At 39.3% G+C, this 19142-nt stretch overlaps 1 protein-coding gene and 1 non-coding gene across 5 annotated transcripts in view; one reads left to right on the top strand and one right to left on the bottom strand.

The window, feature by feature from the left end:
- Opcml (opioid binding protein/cell adhesion molecule like) overlaps positions 1 to 19142 on the bottom strand; it is a 1382967-nt gene that overhangs the window by 830925 nt on the left and 532900 nt on the right. Inside the window, exon 2 of one of the 4 annotated variants that reach the window (XM_045145868.1) lies at positions 17416 to 17545. The exons of 2 other annotated variants lie outside the window; for them this stretch is intronic. The gene's annotated coding sequence lies outside the window, so the exon portion shown is untranslated. The remainder of the gene's footprint in view (positions 1 to 17415; positions 17546 to 19142) is intronic. One more of the 4 variants, XM_045145869.1, reaches the window with a different exon arrangement.
- On the top strand, positions 4607 to 4797 carry LOC123459997. The gene has a single exon (XR_006636720.1). It is a non-coding gene; the product is annotated as a U2 spliceosomal RNA (small nuclear RNA).

Genomic DNA, 19142 nt, shown 5'->3' with positions numbered 1-19142 from the left:
GTACTTCTGGCCTATGCCTCTGGCATGTTCTTCTTGAGTGAGAAGAGGAAAATGGTCTTTTCCAAATCTCTCTAACTAAAATTGCTTGAATCACTGTGATTTCTTCCTTCCTTTTTTCTTTCTTTCCTTCTTTCCTCCTTTCTTATATTTCTCCCTTCCTTGCTCATCTCATTTCCTATAGATAGGAAATTCCCTTGGCTCTTCTTCTATGATATAGTCAAAATGTTACACAATCATTCAGTTCCTGCACTGCTATTCATTCTACATCAAACCAGGGCCTCCTATTGCCTGGCTTCAGCAAGGCTTTGAAAGTACAAGACAATTACTGTTCAAGACATGCACTGGTTCCTCATTTCATTCTCAGTATAATACTTGCCTCCAGTTGCAGTCAGGTCCACATTGCTGGTAGAAATCACCCAACCCAGAGCAGGTGTGGAAAAAAGAAGTTTATTTTGACTTTTAAGCTAAAAGAGAAGCTTCATGATGGCAGAAGAAAACGATGGCATTAACAGAGTGTGGATATCAGCCCCTGAGCAATATAAGGTGGACAACAGGAGAGTGTGCCAAACACTGGCAAGGGGAAACTGGCTGTAACACCCATAAACCCCCAACAATACACTGCCTCCAGGAGGCTTTAATTTCCAATTGCCATCAACTAGGGAACCTAGCACCCAGAACACCTAAATCTATGGGGGACTCCTGAATCAAACCACCACACTAATGAATGAAAGGTGACGAGAAAGAATATTTGAAGTGTTTGAATGTACAGTAGAAAGGCACTAATTTAATAATTGCTACTTATTCTGTTTGGATATTGTACTTTTGATTTGTCACTTCAACTTTTCCATCCTATAGGCCATATCATATACACACTATTGGGAAGGTCAAAGTACATACCAAAAGCTTGTGCTGTCCTGCAGAGATGGCTCAGAAGATAAAAACATTTTGCTACATAAGTGTGAGGTCCTAAGTTTGGATTCCATTACCAATGTAAGTGCAGGGTGGATATGGTGGCCATCCTGTAATCCCAGTGCTCAAGAGACAGATGTACTGAATTTCCCAGGGCAATCTGGAAAGCAAGTCTTGCCAAATTGGAGAGCCAGGATTCAAGTAAGAGACTCTCCTCAGTAAATGAACTTCTGACCTACACATCACATACAATCATGGAAACCTGCACATAGGTGTGTCCACACACATACAACCCCACATACACACTCCTACCACACAAGCACAAAATATTAAGCCTACGCTGGCTTTTGTCTATATTGCAGTCACTCATTGTTTTGCAGCTGTGAATCTATATTCCAGCTTTGAGGCTGTACAACAAAAACATCGGTCCTGATAATACCCACAAAAGCATGTAACTATTGTAGTTCTAAGACCTTGAGCCTCCTTTTGCCAATCTACATGATAACATGGATGTCACCCAGCTTACTTTGAGGCACCCATGCTGTTCTATGATGCTACCAAAAAGGTGTTCCCTTCAAGCTGTATGAATTTGACCTCCTGCAGTTATCTTGCCTGTGAAATAAGCAAGGTCTCCCTAGATGAGACTTTCATTGCCTAGAACTTCTACAGAACAGCATCCCAAGCAGAGTCACACATGGGAAAACAGGCAGAGAAGGTTGTAAGTGGAGCTCAGAAGTAGAACATATGTGAGGCAATGGGTTCCATCCTGAGAACTGAAAATAGACAAACAGCCAAACAAATAAGCTCATATCAGGCAGCATCATGCAAAGCCCAGAGGCTTCTTGGGAATATAAGAAACTCCTTCTGCATCATTTTGGTAAATACTCCATTTTGCAGAAACTACCAGCATTGAAACCAGTGCTCACAGATGGCTGAGGTGTAAGAACTCCAGTTTAACTATATCATCATACCATTTCAGGCTTGTTTTTGTTGAAATAAAAAAAAAAATGGGTCTGGAGAGATGGCTTAGCAGTTAAGCGCTTGCCTGTGAAGCCTAAGGACCCCGGTTCGAGGCTCGGTTCCCCAGGTCCCACGTTAGCCAGATGCACCTGTCTAGAGTTCATTTGCAGAGGCTGGAAGCCCTGGCGAGCCCATTCTCTGTCTCTCCCTCTATCTGTCTTTCTCTCTGTGTCTGTTGCTCTCAAATAAAAAAAAATAAATAAATAAAAATTAAATATTTAAAAAAAAATTTAAAAATGTTTATAGCTAGGTGTGGTAGCATATGCCTTTAATCCCATCACTCAAGAGGCAGAGGTAGGGAGATCAAAGTGAGTTCAAGATCAGCCTGGGATTACACAGTGAGTTTAGGATTAGCCTGGGCTAAAGTGAGACCCTGCCTTGAAAAAACACAAAATGTTTATTTTTATAAATTTCAAATTTGGAGAGAAAAAGTGATGGAATATCCCTGAAAATTTTACATTTAGTCCCTAAATGCAAGAACATGTTTTGTATAAGAAATCACTGTATACATAATACTAGAGCTTAGGTGAGGATAGAAGTAGGGGTTGTAGGAGAGAAGGGGTAGATGAGGGTTCATTAAGACTAAAGACACATAAAAAGTTCATATAGAACACTAATATTTGTTAGTGAATTAAAATATAATTAAACAAATATTTTGAAGAAATGTACCCTGAATGAAAGAAGTGAGATAACTCCTAATGAATTGTTCAGAGAGGGTCCAAAGAACCCCAAAACAGTACAGGTTATTATCACTGCTCTAGGTTGTGCATTAGATCTACATGGTGAGACCCCACTGCTAAAAACATCACCTATTTTGATTGCAGGACTGTCGGGAGCTATGAAGCAAACCTCGGCCATGTTAACAGAGACTGCCATATAGCAAATTAAGTTTTTACTTCTTCACCTAATACTCAACTACCAGAAACAAAGACTGCCATATAGCAAGTTAACTTTCTACTTCCTCACCTAATATTCAACTACCAAGAAACAATGGGATTGTACACCTAGCTAAGACACTCCCCCATCCTGCCGTTAGCTGATGAAAAAAAAAAAAAAAAAGGCATTGCGGTTTAACCAATAACTCTGTGATCTTTGCCCTAACTACGTCCCCTTCCCCTACAACTCCTTGCTCTGACCACATACCCTTCCCCCTACAACTCTATATATACCTACATGTAAGAATAAACTCTTGAGGCTTGACAGTCATCTAGCATGGTCTCCTTCTTGTGTCTGTTTGCCTTCTTTCACCCAGATTAGCTTCTCCTCAAGTCCTTGTTTAGTTACCCACTGGTCAGGGTAAGTGGTGCCCAATGAACATGGGGCCCGAGGTATGAAGTGTGACCTTGGCATTGCTCAAGTGGATGGCCGTCCTTGCCATTGGATTGCCAACCCACCTGGGTGAGTGAAGATCCATGTAAGATCACTACAGGCAATACACCTGTAAAACAGATCTGCTCCGTGATCACCACAGAAGAGACTCACCTGTGATACAGACCCGCTAAGGTAAGACAAGTGACGCAGACTTCTAGGCAAACCATTTAAGACTATTTAGTCAGATTTGCAAGGCACAAGAACTGTGGGTTTTCTTTTTGCACTTCTTTTCCTCCTTTTACTTTTGGTTTGCGCCATCGAGTGGAATTGCAACATAGTGACAGGGCAACTGAAGCCTCTTGGCCAGGGCTATCCTCTGGCAATGGCTGAAGGCCCCTAGCTCCCTGTGCGAATCCTGACAGCCTGTTCGGGCATTGGCAAGGACCTCCTATCAAGCCTCTCTTCCTATCAACAAAACTGGGTACGCAACAGCCAGTAAATGCTCTTAGAGTGACTGCCAGCTCTTAAAATTGCGGTCAGGCTCACATCAGGCACATTGGGGAACCCCCGGTGCCAGTTTTCCAACCGGGAATGTTGCCCTCTGGTCTTGCCATTTCTCCTCTTTCCTTTTCTATCATGAGACAGACTCTAAGTAAGCATAAATTTTTGAAAGGCTTAAAACTTCTCTCAAGGCACAAGGAACACAGGTTAAAAAAAAAAAAAAGATTTCAACAAAGAGTAAAAAGGAGCTAATTGCCATAGTAAAAGATATTTTAAAAACACAAGGAATTGAGATTGCTTCAAGTTCTTTTTGATTTTATCAGGAGGACTTGTTCTTTTTATGTGTGTGTGTGTGTTTATGTGTACTCATTGTGCTTGCTAGTCGTGTCATGTTTGTGACTGTTTGTGACTAAAGAGATGAGATGGATGCAGGTGACATTCCTTTCTCTTCTAGAGAACCATTTCAAGGAAATCAAAGACCTAAGCATAAAAATTAAAAAGGAAAAGTTAACTGTATTTTGTAGGGGTAAATTTGCCAGAAATTTATTCTAGGTCAAGTTCACCTTACATAGTGGATTATTAAAAACAACAAAACTTCCTCTAAAGAGGTAACTTATAATTTGTCAAATATTAAAAAAAAAAAGATTGCAATGTGCTGTTACTTAAAAGGAGGAGGCAACTGATCTGACTTCTGAGCCAGCCTGCCTCAAGATAACAACACAATTTGCCTTAGTTACTCCTAATAAAATCATTTCCAAATGTGTTATTGGTATTAATGATATCAAATTGTATTAAGACTACTTTCTTTTTAGTAATAGGATTAATCAATTTGGTGTAATTTTTTAATAGCCTTATAAGAAAGATAATCACTTCTCGGCCTTTTGGCTAAGATCAAGTGTAGTATCTGTTCTTATCAGTTTAATATCTGATACGTCCTCTGTCCGAGGACAATATATTAAATGGATTTTTGGAGCTTAGAGTTGGAATAGGAGCTTGCTCCATCCACTCCACGCATCAACCTTGTATTGCAGTACTTCCATGAATGGTGCACTCCCTGGAGGAATTAAAAAAAAAAAAAAGAAAGATAAGATAAGATAATTAATGATGGGGTGAGATAAATTGATTGAAGGAATTTTTCAATGATTTTTTGTTAAAAATACTTTTTGAGTGGTACTTAGATCAGAATGTTAAAGTATATAAATAAAGTTGTGCAGATGTAAAAAAAAAAAAAAAGAAAGAAAGAAAAAAGAAAAAAGGAAAAAAGAAAAAAAGAAAAAAAAGAAAAGAAAAGAAAATTTCAGGCCAAACCTAAACACCATGCCTAAAGTTAAAGGTTTTTAAACTGTTTACAAACTTTAAGAAAAAAAAAAAAAAAAAAAAAATAATTTTCAGGGTAAAATATGTTGGGATAGCTTGCTTAAGTTTTATCAAATTTAAGTCATGGGTAAGACATAAAATTGTTTTATATTTATAAAAATTTCTGTGGTACATAAAATCAAGAGCTATCAAGTTTAAGCCAAAATCATTGGTTGTGAAATAATGTTTTTTCTTTCAAAAAATTTTTATCAACAGTTATAATAATATTTACCTAGCTGTTTTGGCTCAAAAAGGACCAAATTCTGCTCTATTGTATGTAAAGTAACTGTCTCAATTTTGGCACCATGATAACATTTTGTTAGATTTGGTTAACTTACATTCAAAAATTCCAACTATACAGAACAATCATCTTGATTTTGATGCTACTAAGGCTGCTAATGATTTATTTACTACAATTAAGTCTAGTCTGTGTTGCCTGGTTGGGACTCTCTAAGTTCCTGGATAGGCAGCTTTATAGTTGTGGGAATTTGCCTTCTGCTTCTCTTATGCCTATTGCCTCCTTTCTTCAAGTGTTTAATAAAGTCTATTGTAAATGTTCGCATAGAGGTCTGAGCTATACACTATAGGACATGTCCTAGGCTCTCTCAGACTTTATCCTAGTTCTCCCTGAATTTTGTCCAGCTGTGGCCAGAGATGGATAAGAAGGGAAAAGGAGAATCTAAAACAGAGAAATCTGCTGGGTCCAAAAGCACTGAGGATAAGGTAATCTCCATTGTGATGAGCTAAACAAACAATGGTACTTTATGACTTTTAAAATGATAGGTTTATCTAAAGAGGTGGTCGGAGGCCAGAGGCTCCCCACAGTGGAGTGTTTCTGGAATGCCCTTAAAATGGAGAGTGCTCCAGGACCTTAGAAAAATTAATAAGGCCATGGTACCTATGGGAGCCTTACAACCAGGCCTTCCCACTCCAGTAGCAATTCCTGCAGGATATTGTAAAATAATTATTGACCTAAAAGATTGTTTTTTACAATTCCCTTAGGATCATCAGGATTTTGCATTTAGTTTACCTGTGGTAAATTTTAGAGGCCCTATGCAGAGATTGCAATGGAAAGTGTTGCCCCAAGGGATGGCTAAAAACCCTACGCTGTGTCAAAAATTTGTGGCCCAAATTATAGATTATTTAGACATAAATGGCCTTCCTTGTATATCATTCACTATATGGATGACATCCTCTTGGCTGGTCCTGGTCCCACTGAACTCCTTACTTACTCTCAAGAGCTTTCTAGGGCCCTTACCAGAGCTGGTCTTCAGATAGCTCCTGGTAAAATTCAACTAAAACCTCCTTACTTATTCTTAGGCCTTGAACTTTTTCATAACAAAATTCTTTCACAAAAAATTCAACTTAGAACTAATCATCTAAAAACTTTAAGTGATTTTCAAAAACTCAGGAGTTAACAATTGGCTCAGGCCTTATCTTAAGCTAGCTACTAGAGAGCTTAAACCCTTGTTTGACATCCTAAAAGGAGACCCAGATCCTGCTTCAGGCCGCTCAATAACAGCCCCTGCCCTAGAATCCCCAAAGATAGTGGAGGCTGCTATTCTGAGCCAAAGAGTCACTTTTATCTCTTATGAAAAGCCTCTTCTCCTGGTCATTTGTGCCACTGACTTTACACCCACCAGGGTGTTCTGGCTGGAGGGGCCCCTCTTCTGGGTCCATTTACCCACTTCACCACCCAGAGTCATTACCCCTTACACCTCATGGGTTGCAGAGTTAATAAAAATTGGCCTGACCAAAGCAGAAAAATATTTGGTAAGGACCCTGATAAAATTGTTCTACCCTATTCCACTACCCAAATACAGTGGTTAATACAGAATGACGACTGGACAATATATTGCACCTCTTTTCAGGGATTCCCTTGATAACCACTATTCTGCTAACAAGCTTCTCCACTTTCTAAGAATTCAGCCATTTGTTTTTCCTACATTAACCTCCCCCCAACCCTTCCCCATGCCCCCCTATTTTTCACTGATGGCTCCTCTAATGGAGTGGCAGCCTTCACTGTAAACAATCAAACCACTTCCCTACAATCCCCATTCCACTCTGCTCAATTGGTGGAGTTTTTGCTGTTTTACAGGTTTTTCAACAACTTCCAAATACCTCCTTTAATCTGTATACTGATAGTGCTTATATTGCTCAATCCATCCCCCTTTTAGAAACAGTGCCATACATAAAACCCACTACAAATGCTACCCCTCTTTTTTTCTCCATTTAGTAGTGATACATTCTAGACAACACCCCTTTTATATAGGTCATATCCGTGCTCATTCTGGATCCCTGGCCCTCTAGCCACAGGCAATGCCATGACTGATAAAGCCACACAGCTTGCCTTCCTTGTTGAGCTCGATCCTGTGGCCCAGGCCAAAGCAGCTCACTCTGTACATCACCTTACCGCTCAAACCTTATGTCTTCTTTTTAAAATCACTAGGGAACAAGCTTGCCAGATAGTCAAACAATGCACAAACTGTGTCATCCTCCTACCCATTCCCCACTTAGGTGTGAATCCTAGAGGTTTAATTCCCAATGAGATCTGGCAAATGGATGTAACACATGTTCCCTCATTTGGTAATCTTAAATACCTCCATGTTACTGTGGATACCTTTAGTGGATTCATTTTTTCCAGCCTCCATGCTGGAGAAGCTTCAAAAAATGTCATTGCTCATGTACTCAATTGCCTTGGTGTCATGGGAAAGCCCCAAATTATTAAAACTGATAATGGTCCTGGATATACTGGAAAAAATTCCAAAATTTCTGTCATCAATTACAAATTAAACATATTACAGGCATACCATACAATCCCCAGGGTCAAGGAATTATTGAGCGAGCCCATCAAACTATTACACATACCCTCCAAAAGTTAAAAACGGGGATTTATACCCCACAAAAGGCTCTCCAAAAATCATTCTCCATCATGCCCTGTTTGTCCTATTTTAACCCTTGACACTCAAGGAAAGTCAGCAGCTGATGGCTTTTAGCACACAAACACAAAAAGTACTTTCGTCAAAGCTATGTAGAAAGACCCTTTGACTCTAGCTTGGAATGGCCCCGACCCAGTCCTCATTTGGGGCTGTGGGTCAGTCTGTATGTTCGATACTCAAAAATGATGCCGCAAGATGGCTACCAGAACGTTTAGTCAAAAAAGTCAATGAACCTATAAGTTCTCAGTAATATACGCCTAAGAACACCCTGTTCTTGAGGCAACTCCCTCTTTTCTTTTCCAGGTTTCCAATACTCAATATTCAACATGAAGATAGCTGATCCTCAACATATACTGCTCCTCTGCTCCTTGGTGCCCATCGTCCCCCTAACTACTGCTACCGTCTTTCAATGGGAATTTCAAGTAAAGGAAAGTCCCATCAACCAGGACTCCACCATTCAGGGCACTGCCCTCTTAAAGGGTGCCAGACTGCCCTCACCTTTAAAATCACTCCCAAAACAATTACTACTACATATAGCCCTTTTGCCTGCTTTTCTTATGACAATAAGGGCAGTTGTTTAGATTACAAATCCACCTATCGAGGTTGTAGATATTGGAGCTGCAGAACTCATGATGTCTTTGCTAAAAATGGTATTCTCCACCTCCAAGGAAATGAGTTCATCCTTGTTATCTCTGACCCTTGGCATGAGCGCTGGGAAAAGGGAGTCACAGGAAAACTTTATAATGATGGCTGGTCCTCCTACCCCACAGGAAAGATATATATATATATATATATATATATATATATATATATATATATATATATATATATGTGTATGTATGTATGTATGTATGTATGTATGTATGTATATCTCCAGGCAATTAGTCCCTGAAGACCCCAAGGATCAAGCAAATCAAATAATTTTAGAAAATGAACAAAACCTCCACTATGCCCTCCAAAATAATTACAAGGTAAAATGGGACTCTTGGCCAATATATCTCCAATATGCTGTCAATCTACTTAATGCCTCCCAGGTAAATGCCTCTTCTTGCTTGCTTTGTGTCTCCCTTTCGTGTTCAATCCTTGCTGCAACACCCCTAAATGCCTCTTCTACCCTCAACCTTTCATTTAACCAGTCTCACTATAAGGCCATTCCTCCTGTCTCCCCAGTCCCACTACTCTCTCATTATCTAAACAACATTTTCATGTTACGCTGCTTCCTTACTAACAAATCACTACCTACTGAATTTACTTGCACACAAAACACCTCTGTAACTACAGAACTAATATCCCCCCCCCCACTGATTTATTTCTGGTGCAATGAAACCCTGTTTACTCACATTAATAGCACCACCCCGGGACCCTGTATTCTGGTAGCTGTGGTCCCCCAACTCACCAAGTATAGCCCCGATGAATTTGCATGGCTGTTCCACACCACTCTTAAAAGAATAGCCTTCCTTCCATTAGGGGTAGGTGCAAGCCTGGCCACATAAGTTGTCTCTGCAGAGGTGGCAGGCGGAGCACTGGGGCACTCCTTGTATTCTGCCAGTGAGTTTTCAGAAAAGCTACAACAGATGATTGACTCCACCACTAATAGTCTTGAACCCCTCCAGAGGCAGATCACCTTCCTGGCCAAGGTGGCTCTACAAAATCGAAGTGTTCTTGACCTCCTTACAGCAGAGAAAGGAGGAACATGTATGGCTCTCCAAGAGGAGTGCTGTTTCTATGTCAATGAATCTGGAATCATTGAGGAAAACGTAAATAATTTACAAAAACTCAGTAGAGAGCTACATTCCTGATATAATCCCTCCTCCTCTCAATTTTGGGCCAATTTCCCCTTCCTTTCCTGGTTGCCATTGGTACTAGGACCTGTACTTATTTTAATCCTCTTACTCACAATCGAACCCATTATTATAAATAAAATCATGTCTTTTGTATGTCAACAGATTGAAGCCATTAAGATGCGGCCTTTACAGGTCCATTATCACAGACTGGAGCTAGTGGATCAAGGAGTTGTCACTGAAGACCTACCACCTGCAGTTGTCACTCTGCCTTGATCTTACATTCTGTACTCATTTACTATACTGTGTACATTCTGTACTTATTTACTATACTGCTGTCCTCTACACCTCTGCTATCACTGTGGTCTACCTGTCATGGCCAAATAGCTACCCCACTTACGGGAGCTGCATGAGGATCCAGACCTATGCATGTCAGCTCACAATGAAATGAGTGTATGAGCACCAAATTGGGTGCAAGGCAAAGCACTGCAGGGGAAGGTCCCTATCTTGCCGCTTCTGGATTTCCTGAGAGAAAAACCTGGCTTGCATGAAGGTTGGTACCATAACTGTTATCACTAAGGCTGTGCCTCACTCTCCGGCCACATAGGCCCAGCCTCCCCTCCCCAAAAGGGACCAAGGGCCAAAGATTGTGGGAAAAAGACATCCCATAGGAGGAGTCAGGTCCCTACTCCCCCAGTTGGTTAATGCCCACTGCTGCAAAGCGGGCCTTCCTATCTTTTTGTATAAAAGAAGGGAGGAGATATTGGGAGCTATGATCCAAACCTGGGCCATGTTAACAGAGACTGCCATATAGCAAGTTAAGTTTTTACTTCCTCACCTAATATTCAACTACCAGAAACAATGGGATTGTAAACCTGGCTAAACACTCCCCCATCCTGCCGGTAGCTGATGAAGAAACAAAGGCATTGTGGTTTAACCAATAACTCTGTGATCTTTGCCCTAACTATGTCCCCTTCCCCCTACAACTTCTTGCCCTGACCATGTCCCCTTCCCCATAAAATTCTATATAAACATATATGGAAGAATAAACTCTCGAGGCTTGACAATCATCTAGCATGGTCTCTTTCTTGTGTCTGTTTGCCTTCTTTCACCCAGGTTAGCTTCTCCTCGAGTCCTTGTTTAACTCCCTGCTGGCCGGGGCACAGGACAATGAAAAATCAAGCAGGAAAAAAGCTGCAAGTTTCCTTCCTCTTGAACAGCTATTATAGCACTAGAAGATGTTATTCAGGCTTCTCAGGGAGCAAAGTCATCAATAATCATACCCAGCTGTGGACCCTGAAAGTTAAAGAACCAACCACTCAGGTAAGATGTGACCACTGCTGCAATAGTGGCATTACTGTTATGGGAGTAACCAACTTCTTCCTGATTGGATTTGAGGCCCACTCCACAGGGGGAATTCATGCCTGCTACTGAAAGCCTTTTGAAAAGCCTGTAACTTGGAAGATCACAGGCTCTTAGAGGGAAGCTTTATTGCTGTTTGAGTAACTGGATATGTTCTGCCCATTACAAATACTTGTGCTTATGCGCATAGATTAGTGCTGCTTTTACCTTTGGTTAGAGAAGCTTATTTTTTGTTGAAGTTGGTGGCATTACTAAGAAGACTCAAAACTCATATAAGTGCTAATAAGTGACTGTGCAGTGCTCAGTGATAAATGATGCATTTATATCACCCCTTTCAAGGACTGAGGAATGTAAGAGCCAAAGAATGTGGAGGAGGGCCATGGAATGCTGTATTCTGGACATGGCATGACATTGCATTCATGATCTCATCAAGTGTAATTATTTGCAGAAGACTTGCAGAATATAGCCCTATCACCATTTTGTCATGGATGGTGTAAGAGGGCATGAGGTCCCCTTCCCCTCCTGAGGAATTATTGACAGTTAATGACTGTTGGAGTTCAAGAAGTGTTTTTTTTTTTGTTTTTTGTTTTTTTGTTTTTTGTTTTTTGTTTTTTGTTTTTTTTTTTTTTGGTGGTATAGCCATTGGTAGGTTGTATATGCTCTGGTAAATAATCCCCCATGCTCACACAGGTAACCTTAAATGGACTCTAGTACACAAACACAACAAAATAGAAAAAGTAAAAAATAAAATAAAATCAAGATGGAAAACAGACTGATTAGGAAAAAGAAGAAGGTATTCAGAGGAAACAGGTACAAGATAAAATGGTCACAATACATTATATATGTCATGAATGTCTTTAAATGCATATATTATGCCCACCAAACTGCCCTGTAAGTACTTTTTTTAAATGTTATTTATTTATTTATTTGAGAGTGACAGACACAGAGAGAAAGACAGATAGAGAGAGAGAGAGAGAATGGGCGCGCCAGGGCTTCCAGCCTCTGCAAACGAACTCCAGACGCGTGCGCCCCCTTGTGCATCTGGCTAACGTGGGACCTGGGGAACCGAGCCTTGAACCGGGGTCCTTAGGCTTCACAGGCAAGCACTTAACCGCTAAGCCATCTCTCCAGCCCGTAAGTACTTTTTAAAATGTATATACCCATATAATAATGCTTCTCTTTTTGGTTAGAGAAGCTTCTCTTTTCAGGTGGCTGTGACTTCTGGGATGGTTCAAAAGTCACCACAGGGCTGATAAGAAGTGACAGAGAAGTGTTTAGCATTGCAACATCCCTGTCAGACCTTTCAAGGCTCAGGGTCCATTGCAGAAGAGGTTGCAGGAAGAATGTAAGAGCCAAAGCAAGAATAGGACTTCTTACAACGCAATCTTCCAGACACAAAATGGCCTGGATATCCATGATGTTGCAGTGCTTGACACTACCTACATAAAACAATAGGAGAAAAGTATGATATCATCAAAATAAAGGAGAGATTAATTGAATGGGGGTGGGTATATGATAGAGAGTAGATTTGAGAAGGGTAAAGTGGGAAGGGAATTATCATGATTTATTATGTATGATTCTGGGGAATGTCAATATAATACCAAAAATTGTCATTAAAATTAAAAGAAAAAATCACAGTACAATTTTCAAAATTAGGAAGTTTAGGAGTTCATATAGTACTATGATATAGTACTTTCAGTATGTGTAAGTTTAGTCAGCATTCTTACAGGTGTTCTCAAAGCCTTCCATGCTGGCTCACACAATGCTAACTGTAGATAATATCCAATGCCTTTAGTTTTTTATAAATTTAGAGCCATTCTTAAAGCTTTCTTTCTTTTTTTTAAAAAAAATATTTTTATTTATTTATTTGAGTGTGACAGAGAGAGAAAGAGACAAATAGAGAAAAACTGAGAGAATGGGCGTGCCAGGGCTTCCACCCACTGTAAACGAACTCCAGTGTGCAACCCCTTCTGCATCTGGCTAACGTGGGTCCTGGGGAATCAAGCCTCAACCCAGAGTCCTTAGGCTTCACAGGCAAGAGCTTAACAGCTAAGCCATCTCTCCAGCCCAAAGCTTGCTCTCTTTAAGCCCTAGCTCTTTAGTATATACAGATCACTTGGTGCGTTCAGTGCTCCATAAGTTAAGGATGATGGAGTCTTTCTCACTGTTTTCTTTGGTATGCATTTGGGATAGGAAGTGATCCTATGTCCTTGTAGTACAGGTCTCCATGAGGGTCCTGGAATAGGTGAGTTCTATTATGGAAGACTTTCACCTTAGTTGCTTGTTAAAGGTACATTTCATGTCATGTTGCCATTCTTTCCCTTTGGTAGTATGTAATGTGTGAGGAAATATTGAAAAACTATGTAGGTACTCTTTTTCTTAATGATTTGTCCACTAGGTTTAGGATTCATTCATGATAGTTACCAGAGGAAATTATTTTCATGGTGATTACAAATGGTGGAGTAGTGATTCCATCTTTAATTTTATATCATCTGTAATTAAACCATGAAAGGGATTTTTTTCAATTTCATTCATTCAGTTAACTGTTAATTCCAGCAATTCACTGACTTTATTTTATTTGTGTTATACTCTACTTAGGGAAGGTTTTCTTTTAATTTTCATATTCAAAAGTTTCCCCAGATTTTTTGTGTGGAAGCCTGTTAGAGCTGATACTTGTATCATTTTTTGATTTTTAAATTGTTTTGTCAGAAGTTTATTTTGTGGCATGAAGATGTTTTAGGAACATGGACCATTCTGGAAGAGCTATTTGCTCAGGCCCAGATGCATCCATTTAGACAGGGAGCACAGGTTGCAATTGAGTAGATTATGTAACTAACTATGTTCCTTCTTCCTTGATCTCATTAGCATGGAAGTTTAAGAGCTCCGGTTACTCTTCAGGAGAGTCTGGTGAAGCAGAGCATTCTGAACCCTTACAGTCCTGGTCCTGAGAGCTTACCTCTGGCCAGAGCATGCCACAGATGATAGTTTTTGTTCTTCTCCCTTTTTATGTCTGCTTCTGCCTTCCCTTCTGTCTTTATTGCCATATAATTGTTTCTAATACAGATTTTTTTTTAATTTGACTATGTTTGGCACATACATGTTCATGTGTATAAATGTAGTTTCCTGTGAATGCCACTTCAGCTGTGTGGAGGTCAGAAGACAATATTTGGGTGTGGGTCCCCAATTCAGACTTTCATTGCAATGTTTTTATCCATGGAGCCATATCCCTAGCCTCTTTAATGCTATGTGCTATGTTCACATGAGAAGTGTCACAGCCATATGTTAGTTAATCCCGATTTCATCAAATATTAGAGAACTTATCTTAGCCTAAGAGTGATTTGTGTGGTGATTGCTTTCATTATAAAATGGTATCATCAGCTTTAGAAAATAAAACATGAGAATTTTACAATTGGCATATAATAATATGTAGTAGCGATTACATACATCACAGCAAATATAACTAGGGATGGCAGAAATGATTATAAAGGTAACTCTTGACATTTTTAGGACTTTATTAAGAAAAGTATACAAATAATATGAAAAACAAAGATGTTTCAGATAAGAATTGGTACTATCCACAGTGAAACTACCCTTGCAGAGCTGGATATAGGAAGAATGTCAGACATTTTTGTTTTCCTCCTAGTCCACCTACTTGTCCTCAGCAGGTGGGAACACTCCAGAAAGAAAGCTGTCATTTCCCACATTCTAGCTTGCTTGTTAACAAAATGACACCAGAAAGAATTCTAGACTGTAAAGCCTACCTTTTACTTTAAGTCTTTAAATCATGACAACATTGTACCTGTCTTCACATCTAATATGCTTTGTTCTTTGTGGAGTCTCTTTAGTGTACATCTAAGATGTATCTACATTTTAGACTTTATTCACCCTGTCAAAGCTATAGAAAGGCCTTTATGAAGAAGATTCATGCTTTACAGGGTTCTAATCCCAAGGTGAAGTAATGCTGTGTAATGTCATTTATAGTGAGAGATACAAATGGCAGACTCTGTTACCATCATATGGAGGGAGACTATCCTTTCATGGAGTGTACTCAAGGGTCTTGCACAATGTGGATAGGGAGCTGGAAGATTAAGTGAATGGATTTTCTTTTATACCACCTTTTCTCGAAGAGAAAAAGCGACATAGTAGAGAAATGGATGCTTGGTACACAAAGATGCATAAGGAAATGTAAAGCCAGAAAAAAATGCAAGGTAAAAAGATCCTCTGATTTTGTGACCATCTGTCTGCACAAGGTACTCTCATTTCATAGGAATGACTATGTTGAAGGAATCTACATCCTTTATCCATTCCAGCTTCTGAGCATAGAACACCCACTCATCTTAAAAGCAGCTCTGTAACTCTTTCTGAGGAGACAGACCCTGGAAGACAGTTAAAGACTCCTGGCCTTTCCTTCCTCCTTAAAGGGCTCTCTGCAGCCAGGAGCATTTTTTGGAGGCAAACTGTGCATATAAATATCACATCATGCCAGGACTTGGCAAGTTTTTATCAGCTTCCACTCAGGCAACTTTTGTAGCCAATATGCTCCAGGAACTGTAAATGGCTTTTCCTGTTGGCCAATCCCATAGCAATCCTATTGACCAGCACAGAGGATGGCCTGGGCTACCTCCATAGGCCCTTTCTTTGAGCTGTGTTCCTCTTCTCAATTTCCATGGCCAAAATTCTCTATATCTCTGGGCCATCTAAGAAATATTTGGACTTATATTATCCTCAAGGAGCCCCTTCATCCCAGGTTGTAAGAAACTGGAACCACATGTTAGAAAAGCCTGATTAGCCAGTGGAAGCAGTGGTAAAACTGGTCTGTCATTTATGAGTTTCTTCAGCAGATATTTAGCTAGAACTGCTTGGTACTCAGTCTAGTAGTGGGCACTGGGACACTCATGGTAATTTACTTTACCTAGGGGAACAATCTTGTCAAGCGACACACAGCAAAACCCCATTCATGATTTTGCTTTCTGTGACCTCAGTTTCAGATGGTCAACTACATTTTTAAAATGTTGCATGAAAAATTCTAGAAATAATTCACATGCTTGACAATGAGTTCCTTTCAGGGTAACATGATGCAATCTCGTTCCACTCACTCTATCCTTTCTTGTCCAGTGTCTTCACCCTGTATAAAGTACATTCCATTAAATTATCTACTAGATACCCCAGTTATCAGATTAACAATCTCAGTAACACAGTGCTTCACAGAAAGTTTCCTTGGTTTTCTTAGCAGCAGCCCAACTTTAACAGTGGTGATACCTATATAGCTTTATATTTCTATAATTGTTGCATCTTATTATTCACCTCTTTATAGGCTTAATTTGGAAATTCAGCTTAATATAGCTTGTTATGTAGATTGTGATATATATTAATATATGTATAAATTATTCTTTTTTCATATGCACATAGTCTTTCTATAGGAAAACACATAGGAAACATAAGGTTTAATAGCATTCATAATTTTAGGTAGCTAAGTGATCTCAGAATATGCATCCTACAGACAAAGGGGAATAGTGTAGCTCAGAACACCATAAAACATGTTAAAGGTATAGAAAGAGGTTTGTAGAATAAGTTCAAAGATGAACAATTAATCACTCAATGAAGGAAAGGGATGAGAGAAGTGGGGAGAGAATAGAGCTTCACAAAGAAGTTGACTGAACTGATTACAGCCCACAATTCCACTTATTCATTGCAGGTTACCAAACATCCCGCCATATTCATTCATGAACCAAACTGAAACAGTCCAGTCTATAACTGCATAATTTCCTCTGGTACCAGATATTTTCTAGAAAAGTGCTCTACTTCATTATATCATTAACACTTAGGTTATACACTCACCAATCACTTTGACAGTGTCCAGGAGCATTATAGAATTAGGATATGAAGATAGCTTTGAGTTGTCCAGATATATGTGGATGGGAGATTATGGGGCTCTTGGGTTAGGAATTTATGAGAATAATTTAATGACAGTTACATTTGTTTATTAACATTCTCACAATCCCATTTTGTTACCAACCTACACCCCAACTGATGCTAATATCTATGACAATATTATACATATATTCATATTGTGTACCCTTAGTCTACTAGCTTATATTTCACAAAAGTAAAGTATAATTTTTCTTGCTTACCTACTTAAGGCTCTTGAAACCTTCTAGCATATTTTATATATGAGTTCTATTTCATTTCTTGATAATCCTTAATACCTCCTAAACATTTGAAGATTAAAAATATACCTTAGGGCTGGGGAGATAATTCAACAGTTAAAAGTGACAGCTTGCAAAGTCTTCCAACCTGGTTTTAGTTCTCCATCACCTGTGTAAGTCCAGCTGTAGTGCAGCACAGGTAGCAGTGGTCACAAAGCACCTAGAACAATGAGAAGTGGACCTAGAAGCATCAAAGTTTGTGGGTAGCTAGACACTGTCTTGCAGAAGTGGTAGAAGAGCACAGACACTCTGAGTTTGTCCTCTGTCTTCCACACATGTTCCATGGAATATTCATACCCATATACACACAAACATATATACACATGCATATGCAAATAAAAATACAATATATGCACTTCATATAAATACAAATAGTTAATATGATCTGTCTTAGAAACATGCCTAAACAGTTTTCATATCTGTTCCCAGGGAAATTACTGTGTGTAGTTATGGATTCATTAACTTTTACAAACTCAAAAAAATACTTATGATATTACCTTATGATTATTTTAAAGGCATATGTCTTGATATAGGGGCAGGAGAAATGTTTATTAAAGAGTAAAGACTCATATTTTCAAGCCTCCTCATATTGTATTTTAAAAGGAGTTTTTCAATAGCATAAATTTATTATTCCTGATCATATAGAAATGATCCTAGCAGAATACTGGGAGCTGTCCTGTCCATAGTAACAGTGTGTTTCTGAGCAGATCTTTGATGCTGTTGGCTATATAGGTCTGATTTAAGCTTGGAAATCTTATGCTTTCACCCCATCTCTGCTACAGATGGTATGCTTGACTTAGTTTATGTAGTAGCAGGGCTGTTTAATTCTCTTGGGACTGCTATTTTTTATCCACAGCAAGAATGGTTAAGTGAAATAACTTCTTAAGGAGATGGAGTTGGCAATCGTTAGTAAAGGAGACAGGTACTAGGAAAGGAGTCTCCTGACTTCTAACTCAGTTCTCTAATACCAAAGTACTATCCTAAATTCCTCTTAAAGGAAGAACTTTGTTTTATTATTATTTTTATTGCCATATCCTCCATTTTTTCTTAGGTCTGTCACATTTCTATACATTTGCTTGTTTTTTCAGGGTTCTTTAAGAGCAGAGGTGAGAGACAAAAGCACATAGAGAACCTTAGATTCCTGAGGGCCTTCCAGAGCAAATTCATCTGTCTTATTTTCTCTTCTTTTTTTTTTTTAATTATTTAATTATTTATTTGAGAGCAACAGAGAGAGAAAGAGAGAGAGAGAGAGAGAATGGGTGTGCCAGGGCCTCCAGCCACTGCAAATGAACTCCAGATGCATGCGCCCCCTTGTACATCTGGCTAACGTGGGTCCTGGGGAATCGAGCCTTGAACCGGGGTCCTTAGGCTTCACAGGCAAACACTTAACCACTCAGGCATCTCTCCAGCCCTCTTTCCTCTTCTTTATAGCTTGGTTCAGTCTTGATTTGCCAGACTTGTCATCTATTCCTGTCATAAAATTTTGTCATACACCTCCCATTCCCACCTCAAAAACCTCCACTGTAATGTTCAACATAATTCCTTCCAAAGGAAAACAGAAAAGTATTATCTTTTACACTCAGCAAAAACACGTCACAGCTATGTCATCCTGCCTGATGGCCAGTAAGTCACTTTCCTATTTCCCCATTTTTTTTTAACCTACAGAAGGTATTAAAATGTCTCTTTTACTCAGAAATAGCTATTAAAATGCTTCCAAAATTACTGTGAAGGCAATGTTCTACAATTTTCTTACAGGC

This window comes from Jaculus jaculus, chromosome 3, assembly GCF_020740685.1.
Source record: "Jaculus jaculus isolate mJacJac1 chromosome 3, mJacJac1.mat.Y.cur, whole genome shotgun sequence".
NCBI lineage: Eukaryota > Metazoa > Chordata > Mammalia > Rodentia > Dipodidae > Jaculus > Jaculus jaculus.
Note: the sequence above shows the minus strand (reverse complement) of the source record. Positions and strands in the feature narration are given on the sequence as shown.